Raw genomic sequence first — 9177 nt, 5'->3', positions numbered from 1 at the left:
TCTGCTCTACTGACCGAGCCAACCATGTACCCCGAGAATTTTTTTCTCATTTATTATTTTAAAATAATTATACATCCACGGAAATTTGCAGAATTAGTCCAGAGAGGTCCCTGGCACCTTTCCCTCTGCTTCCCCCAACGGTTATATCTCGTGTATCTATAACGAAACGTCAGAGCCGGGACACTGATGCAACGTCCTGGCGTGTAGCGCTCTGGGCCCTCACGTGACCGCAGCCGTATGTACCCGCCACCCCAGCCAACGTCCAGGGCGTTCCAGTCACCACAGGGAGCCCCCTCCAGCGACCCCCGAAGGCCCCCCGCCACGCCCCCACAGCCACCGCTAGCCCCGGGACAGCACCCATCTGCTGCGCGCCTCTAGAACTCCCTCAGGATGCTCTAGATGCAAGCCTACGGCACAGAGCTTCTGGAGAGCCGGCGTTCCCACTCAGCACGATGCCCCGGGCAGGATTCCAAGTCTCACGTGTATCAGGAGCTCCTTCCTTTTCGTTTGCGCTGTGTCCCGCTTGTGCGTGTACTGGATAATCTATTTTTAAGTCCCTATTCTAATCCCACATATGCATGGTTTCCAGGGATGGGAGTGTGCACATCTTTGGGGCCTATCTGTCCTGTGCAAGGTGCCAAGGAGGAGTGGAGGGCATGATCTAAACGCTGGGCATGCCATGTCCGCCCGGTGGTCCGCAGGTCCAGCGTGGGGCAGACGGGCTGGGAGAGTCGTCTTCCCTCCAGGAGTCACCCGCCCAATCATACACGAAGCTCCGCCACTTGGAGGAGAAGGGACGTCGAGGACAAGCCTTCCCAGCAGAACCTGTGCGCACACACCCCCCACGGGGGTTGAGAGGAGACGGTGGGCCCTTGCCTGTGAGTGCCATGCGTGGTGTTGGCACCCCACAGCTGGGGTCCTGGTGAGCACAGAAGGGGTAGTTTCCGGGAGGCAGGTGCCGAGGGGCAGACGGAAGACCTAGGTATTTGCGTTGGCTCTGCTCCTGGGGCACATCGTCTGTGTCTCAGTTTACCCACTGTGAGTAGGGGAGACCGCATTGAGTATCTCCCCTGTGGTCCGTGGCCCTTCCCTGGAGTCACAGTGGTAGGCAAGGGTGGCGCGTCTGTCCCCCCCCCCCCCAGCCTGGGGGAGAAGCAGGGACCTTCCCTCCTTCCCTCCAGCATCGTGCTGCATGGAGCGTCAGGGCGGGATCCAGAAGAGAGGATGATGGAGTGACAGTAAGTGCGTGCTCGGGTGGGCAGGGGCCTCCCTGCGGGGCTGCTGGTGGACTGGGCCAGGAAGCCCTCCGTAGACCGGGGCAGAGGCTTTGTTACTCCAGACCCTTACCCCCATAGCGTGGAAAATCAGGGGAAGGCGGGTGCTGTGATTCCGGGCACTGAGCACAAACCCCAAAGACACGTCCCGAGTCTCTCTTGCTGCGACTGCAGGTACCACCGGCCGCATCTCCGGCTCTCATCCCACCTGCCTCCCGTGGGCCGTTCCTGGCCCCATCTCTCACCTGCTCTGTGTTTGATGGTGTGGCAGGCAGAAGGCTAAGATGGTCCCCAGTGGCTCAGGACCTTGTGGACACCTGTCCTTGAGTGTGAGCAGAACTTGCGATGTGACAGGTTTCGTGTCTCTGACAGTGTGATGTATGGTGAAGGTGAAAGGGTTTTCCAGATGGAATGAAGATTCCTGCTCAGTTGACCTTTTGTTCATCCAAAAGGAAATGATTCTGGGTGAGCCTGAGCTAATCAGGGGGACGCAGGTCCCCTTGAGGTCACAGAATCACCGCTGGCCCTGGGGAAGCAGGACCCCACAGGTATGCAGCTGCCAGCACGGGAGTTCTGTCAACAGCCTGGTGAGCCTGGAAGAGGCAGGCCCCTGCCCGGAGGCCACACAGGCACGGCGCCAGGCTGGCCGCGGGGACATCTCGGCAGGACTCCGGGCCACGTGTGCCCTGCACTCCGATCCCACAGAGACGGTCTGCCGCGTGGTGTTTGAAGCCTCTAAGTTGGCACTAACTTGCTCCATCGCAGTAGAAAACGACCCTCCGCTGTGGTGAGGGTCCCATGCTCCCTGTCCCCGCTTCCTCGGGGCCTCCCGGGCCACCTTGCCCTCCAGAGGCCCAGCTCAAGTGTCAGCTCCTTGGAGAAACCCTCCCTGGGGGCCCACCGGCGGTCTGCACCTAAAGCGAGGCGGCCTTGCTGCAGTCTCCGTGGGTCCTGTGCCCAGGGCATGGGTGATGGCGCCTCCTGCCCCACCCAGTGCGGGGACGGCTGCGGCCAGGTGCCGGCCGATCAAAGGTGAGCAAAGCTTGGGGCCAGCACTGGTGTCCCCTCACCCCTTCCTGTCCACCCCAGGAGCCCGTTCTATGCTTGATGCTGGCTGCCCCTGAGCCGGGCCCGAGCGCCAGGAGGGTGGCGGTGTGGCCGAGCCCCCACCCACCGCAGTGGGGAAACCACGGCGGGAGCTCCTTTGGCTGCCGGAACAAAGCGCTGTAACCCGGTGGCTTAAAACAATAGACACTAATGATCTCGTGCTTCTGGAGAAGTCTGAGGTCCAGGCGTCTGGAGGACAGGCTCCTCTGGGGCTCGGAGGGTGCGTCTGTCCCACATCCAGCTGCCAGCTTCTGGGGGCTCTGGCGGTCCTTGGCTTGTGGACACATCCCTCCTCCCTCTGCATGTGTCTTCACGTGGGCTCCTTCCCTGCTGTGTGTCCCTGTTTCTCCTTATAAGGACACCAGTCATTGGATTTAGGGCCCACCCTAAGCCATTACAATCTCGTCTTAACTGTTGGCAGAGACCCTACTTCCGTCAGATTCGGAGGTTCTCGGTGGGCGTGAAATTGGGGGGAAGACCGCTGAACCCGGTCCTTACAGCGTGAGAGAAGTGAGCCTCTGCTGTTCATAGACGCTGAGCTGCAGGGGTCTGTCACGGCGGCCGTGACCTCCCGCCAAGGGGAGGTGGTGTGTCCTTCACAACGACATGGTACAGGATGGGGCACCCGAACACACTGCACAGACACGAGTGGGCTTGTTTAGGAAAATACCTTAATTAGTAGCAGGCGACGGCTGGGGAGGGCCTTAGGCTGGGAGGCGAAAAGGCCCTCGGGGAAGCGCGGAGGGCCTCGGCGCGAGGGACGGCTGCTGTCTGGAGGAGCGGGGGAGGGGCCGAGAGGGCAGGGGCCCCGCCAGAGGTCTCCAGACAGAGACGTGGTCGGGAAACAAAGGCAGAGCAGATGGATGCAGCGCCGGCATCCCTTTCCGGGGCCCCTGTGCGGTATACCCGGAGTTGGCCCGACCCGCCCTGAACTGGGCCTGCTCCGCTCAAGCAGAGGACAAACCTGCCTGCCAGCCAGCCGTGGTCGGCGTGCGGCCAAGCCCCACGGAGAGGTGAATGCTGACGCTGCAAGGGCCCGGAGGAGACCCAGGCTACGGATTAGACCAACAAAACCCTAACGTGCTCTCACTCCTCGGGGAACCTAAGCCCACAGACTTGACTGGGTGGCAACGTTGTGCTGACGTGGGCCGGCTGGTGGGTGCAGGGTAGTCCTGGAGGAGGAGGAGGTGGATGCAATTTATTTGGGGGGAGAGAGAGCGCGCGCACACACAAATGAGGCAGGGAGGGGTAGAGAGTGAGGGAGAGAGAGAGAACCCCAAACAGGCTCCTTGCTGTCGGCACAGAGCCCAAAGACTGTGAGATCATGGCCTGGGCCAAATCAAGAGTCAGATGCTTGATCGACTGAGCCACCCAGGTGCCCCAAAAAGTACAATGCCAGTAAAGCCCCAGTTTGCAATCACGATTCGTTCTGGGAACATGCTTGTCATCTGAAGCACTTGCCCATCAAAGCAAATTTCAAGAATCATTGGCCCAGTTGTGATCAGGTGGCATTCGGAGTCATGTAAGACGCCTATGGCAGGACACCGCTCGTGTCTTCGGGTAAAACCTACTAGAAATGCTTGCTTGTCTTGGAGAACATTCCCCAAACAAGTTACTAGCAATCCACGGTTCTGCTGTATTTCAGGACCGTCCACATTATGCCAGCCCTTCCCTGATCTGGGACCGGCTCCCTCTCACCCCCAGGGGGTGTGCAGCACCGCTGATAACTGTGTGCCCCCCTTGGTTACCCCACCTTCAGCTGTCCTGGGGGCCCAGCCTCCAGACTTGGCCTTCAGGGCTTATCGATGGCTTTGCTGCCAGTCGGAAAGAAGGTGTATGCCCCTCTTCAGTGCTGCCATTTAGGGCCTTCTTGGGCATCATGGAGGGTTGAGCGTCCCTAGCCACCACCCACTTAATGCCAGGACCACCGCCAGTCACACCAACCGCAAATGTCCTCAGACATTGTCCACTGCCCCCGGAGGCAGGATCACTCTGGAAGAGGCCATGGCCATTGACTGCGCCCCTGCCATCAGTCCTAGAGGTGGCCCCGAATTACTCAGCTGCTCCCTCGGGTGACCTCGGCACAAGCTTGGCCCCCGCACCCAGCGTGGACTCGCTGCCTGGCACGGGAAAAAACGAACGGATAGACAGCCCTTAGAGCAGCAGCTTTCTTCTCCAGAACGTCCGCGGCTCATCGGGAGTCCCTGTGGGCGCAGGCCGCCGTGCGGGGAGGGGAGCCCCGCTTTCTCCCTCCGCCGGCTCCAGCATTCTGAGTCTGATTTGGGCGAACAGAGACTAGTTGACCTTTTCCCCCAAAACATGACTTTCTGAGAACCAAAATCTGCACACCTCAGGACCCGGCTGTGGGCATGTAGCACGTCCGAGGTTCGTCCTCACAGGGCGCGTGACGCGGGCCAGCCGCAGGGGCTCCATGCTAGAGGGACACCTGCGTTCCCAGACCGGGATGGGGGGGGTGGTCTCTTCAACAAAGAGTCAAGGATTAGGCCCGTTGAGTTCCCATCCTGTTTGCCTTTGATTTTTTTAAAAAAGCCTTTCATTTCAACTATTAGGCATTTCAGGGCAGGCTGCGCAGTGTCATCTGCATTTCAAACAAGCGCCTCTGGGGAGACCCGTTTCCTTCCTCCTTTCCCAGCCGGGAATCTACCACCACTGTTACTTGTTTTCTTCAAGGTCCTCATCAGACTGTCTCACGTTGTTCCCAGACAAGCACACGGCCACCACCCCTTCCAGCGCCCGCCCGGCGGCCACACGAGTGCCCCCCCCCGCACCCCTGCCCAGATTTCTCAGTCAGCCCACCCTGTTTCATTTCCACCCAAGACACTGAGTGCAAATAAGGAATTTGCCTTTTTTTCTTTAATTGCAGTAGAGCTGACACTCGACGTGGCATCAGTCTCCGGTGCGCAGCGCAGTGATGCGGCCCTCGCCCCAAGTGTGGCTGCCGCCCGTCACCACACAGCAGACCTGCGGGGCTGTGCCCTTCATCCCGTGAGGGGCCGCTGCCTTCCCGAGTCCCCAGGAACCTTGGCGCCCACTCACGGCCGGCAGGTCGGCTGAAGGGACTCCGAAAGCCCTGACCGCGCACACAGAAGCCGGCCGGGCCCGGCCGCTCCCCAGGCCGGGGCGCCTTCCGAGGGGGGCTGTGCGTGTTTCTACCTTGATCCTCACCCAGGCGCAGGCTTTTACGGTTGTGGTCAAATACGTTTAACATAAGACGTACCATTTTAACCATTTTCAGTGCACAGCTCAGTGGTATTGAGCATAGTCACCATCATGCAGCCACACCCACCATCCGTTTCCTGCACTTTCCATCTCCCCACACGGAGCCTCTGGGCCCGTGCAGCACTGGAGCACGCCACCCTCCACGTGGGCCCTACCTCCGTGTCCTTCCGTCTGTCCTCTGCACGGGGCAGTTCCACCGTGGATCTGGGCAGGAAATTAACACCGCAAGCGTCCGTTTCAGCTGACTTGTATTTCATGTTTGCCACAGCCTGCGATCCGCTTATGACGCGAACTGTGGTGTATTTAGGCTTTTTAATTCTTTCAATAAAGACCAGATGAACTCACTTTACAGTCTTACAAAAATGGAGTGAAACACATGGTCAGGAAGCGTTGGTCTCCTTATCATCCAAAATTTCATTCTCTGAATGTAAAACTGATCAATAAAATGTTTTTTAATGATATTTTTATGTTTTGTTTTGTTTTTGTTTTTGTTTTTGTTTTGGGGAGACAGAGACAGTGCGAGCGGGGGAGGGGCAGAGAGAGAGGGAATACAGAATCCGAAGCAGCTCCAGGCTCCGAGCTGTCAGCACAGAGCCCGACGCGGGGCTCGAACCCACGAACCGTGAGACCAGGACCTGGGCCGAAGTCGGGCGCTCCACCGACCGAGCCCCCCGGCGCCCCAAAATGTTTTAAAAACCACACCGGCAGGAGCGCCTCGCTGGCCCATTCGGAGGAGCGCGCGACTCTTGGTCTCAGCGTCCTGAGTTTGAGCCCCACAGATCGTAGGCGTTACTCAAGTAACACTTTAAAAAATAAAATAACGTGAAAACCATCACTCCATGTCAGAGCGATAAAAGATAAAGAAACCGTGAAATTTCCAAAACGGCCATGAGAACGTCCGGAAGAGAAACCCGGGTGCCGGTGTCGGCGCCCCGGTGCGTGGTGGGGACGGCGCCCTGGGGTCGTCTGCTGACTGCCCACCCACCCTTGGGGCCTGCCATCCTCCGCAGGCGCTGAATTCACACCCTGCTGCTCCCTGCCTGCCCGCCTCCCACCAGCTCACGTCCCCTCTTCCGGTACAACATAAAACATTTCTGCGCACACTCCCTCTTTCTCTTGGGAAACCCTAGATTCTGACACTTGCTTTCAACAGCACCAAACATCGGAATTTCAGGGACCAAGAGAAATGCAAGAAAAAATAATGAAAATCAACCTTTTTGAGGGCACAGCATACGTCTGCCATATTCCTAAATCACGGACGTGCTGACACCATCTGCCGGCTCAGGAGTCTGCCTTGTCCCCAGAGCACCCACGGCAGAAGTGGCTGCCGAGTCTGTGAGGACGGAGGACGGGCTTCCTGGTGGAGGGTGGCAGCCTATAGCCTGAGCAGAGGGGGTGCAGCTCACGTGTGCGCGTGTGGCTGGATGGCGTGGAGACCCCGGCATTCACGGGCACGTAAGACCAGGGAGCCCGGGGTGCTTTTCAGGGACTGTAATATTTCAAACTAACACGTTAGAAAGTACGTGTAAAAAGCCGAAATAGGGGTGCCTGGGTGGGTCAGGCGGTTAGGCGTCTGACTTCAACTCAGGTCATCATGTTGTGGTTCACCAGTAGGAGCCCCACATCGGGCTCAGAGCCTGGGGCCTGCTTCAGTTTCTGTGTCTCCTTCTCTCTCTGCTCCTCCCTCTCTCTCACTCTCTTTCAAATACAAACATTAAAAAAAATTTTTTTTATTAAAAAAAAATAGAGGAAGTGTTCTAGAAACAGCTCCCTCCCCAGGCTGGCAGGGCCGCACCGTGGACATGGGCGATCAGGCAACCGGTGAGCCGGCAAGGTCCTGCCCCTGCCCGCGTGGGGAGCTGCCCTGGTCCTGGTCCCGTGTCCCCCATGCCCAGCCAGTTCAGGGGGGACGCGCTCCTGTCTGGGGGCCCGGGGAGGACGAGGAGCAGCAGTGGCTGCCCCACCCGCGGCCCCTCCCAACCAGCCCATTCCCAGGACCCCTGTCTCTGCCCAGAGGCGCAAGTGACAAGCTCACAGGACTCAGGCCGGGGTGCACTGATGCCCGCCCCCGCCACTGGGCAGGGTCAGAGCCTTGCAGCGTATTCAAAAACCCCACGGAGCGGCGCTGGAGGGCTGAATGGGGGTGCGGGGGGTGGGGCGTGCGATTCATGATCTCAGGGTCGTGAGTTTGAGCCCCACGCTGGGTGTGGAGATTACTAAAAAAATAAATAATAAAAACCCCACAGAATGTTGTGTTTCTGCAGACCTGTGTCAAGGCCAGAGTCCCCTACATAGGAGACAGACTCCCTGTGTCCTTGATCAAAAGAAGGAGGGTGCTAATATTCCACTGGACAACCAGAGGTTCCGGAAGCATCAGGAAAACCCTGTTTGTTCGGAGATGCAGACTCGATGGAACCCACGGCCCTCTGGATGGAAGGAGGCGACAGCTGAGAGGGGCTGCGGCTCAAAAGCGAAGTCCCGGTATGCGGCAGCACCCCGGGCCCAGGGGCCTGCGGCTGCCACACCCATGCTCGGCCGGTCTGTCGGGCAGCCGGCTCGGAAGTGGGGCACGAGGCCGTGCGGGCTCTGGCAGGGCTGCCTCCTGGGGACTCAGGGTGCTGCCTGGCCCCTTAGATGGCGCCCTTGCGGGGTGGAGGTGGTGAACTGAAAGGAAGCCACTGAGTGCTGCCCGCCCCTCCCTAGCGGGTGGTCCCCGCGGGAGAAAGGACCGGGCCCTGAAGGACCCCAGCGCCGAGGGACGGGCATAGAGGCAGGGGGTCCCTCGCACAAAGCGAAGACGGGTCCAGGGCCCCAGCTGTGACCTCCGAGTCCACAGGCGGAGTCTGAGATCTCAGAACAGAATTTTAATGAGGAAAAGGTGTTGTGCAGCTGTGATCAGTTCAGATGACGTCACACGGGAGCAGGGATGGTCCCTAATCCGATGGGAGTGTTGTTATAAGAGGGAAATCTGGGCACAGACACACACACGGCCACTGTGTCAGTGGGGCAGGGCCTCCCCCCTCAGCAGTGCTGGCACCGGGGCGCCGGGCGTCGCCGGGCCCCACCCCTCGGTGGCTTCATGACCACCTGCCGTCCCCGGGGTAGGACTGCCCAGCAAGCACCGCTGCCGTGGGTGGGTCTGCACTAAGGGGTCTCAGCTGACGTCCTGTCTTTTTCAGCTAAAAACCCATACGATTTATTTTAAAATGGTCGTAGCAGAAGCCACCAGCTATTAAAAGTATTTACTTCTGAGACTCCAGACGGGGCTTACATTTCAAAGTATGTATATGAATGACCAGAACATTTGAGTATTTTTTTAAGGACACAAGGATGTTACTTTTTGTTTTCAGGTTCTGGGAGCTGAGGTTTTCCTTTGATTTTTCAGAGTAGGATTCCTTTTATTTGGAGCTGAAAACCAGGGCAAAGTAGGCATTTCACTGAGGATTACAGACAGAGGAAGTGCCCTTCAGCTTTTAAAGGTCGCAAATATGAATAAAACACAAAGCTCCAACACTGGGTAACTCTAGAAAACCAAAGCGCCTCCGTTATCAACACC

The 9177-nt window shown here is 58.4% G+C and overlaps 1 long non-coding RNA gene across 3 annotated transcripts; it reads left to right on the top strand.

Annotated features, from left to right (window-relative positions):
* On the top strand, positions 1-6082 carry LOC115274792. 3 transcript variants are annotated; one of them, XR_003901253.1, is made up of 3 exons: positions 1-1238; positions 1449-2306; positions 5269-6082. It is a non-coding gene; the product is annotated as an uncharacterized LOC115274792 (long non-coding RNA). The 3 variants fall into 3 exon arrangements; XR_003901252.1 differs by having other exon boundaries at positions 5266-6082; XR_003901254.1 differs by lacking the exon at positions 1449-2306 and having other exon boundaries at positions 5266-6082.
* Positions 6083-9177: the final 3095 nt, after the last annotated feature.

The sequence above is a fragment of the Suricata suricatta genome, chromosome 12 (assembly GCF_006229205.1).
Source record: "Suricata suricatta isolate VVHF042 chromosome 12, meerkat_22Aug2017_6uvM2_HiC, whole genome shotgun sequence".
Classification (NCBI taxonomy): domain Eukaryota; kingdom Metazoa; phylum Chordata; class Mammalia; order Carnivora; family Herpestidae; genus Suricata; species Suricata suricatta.
Note: the sequence above shows the minus strand (reverse complement) of the source record. Positions and strands in the feature narration are given on the sequence as shown.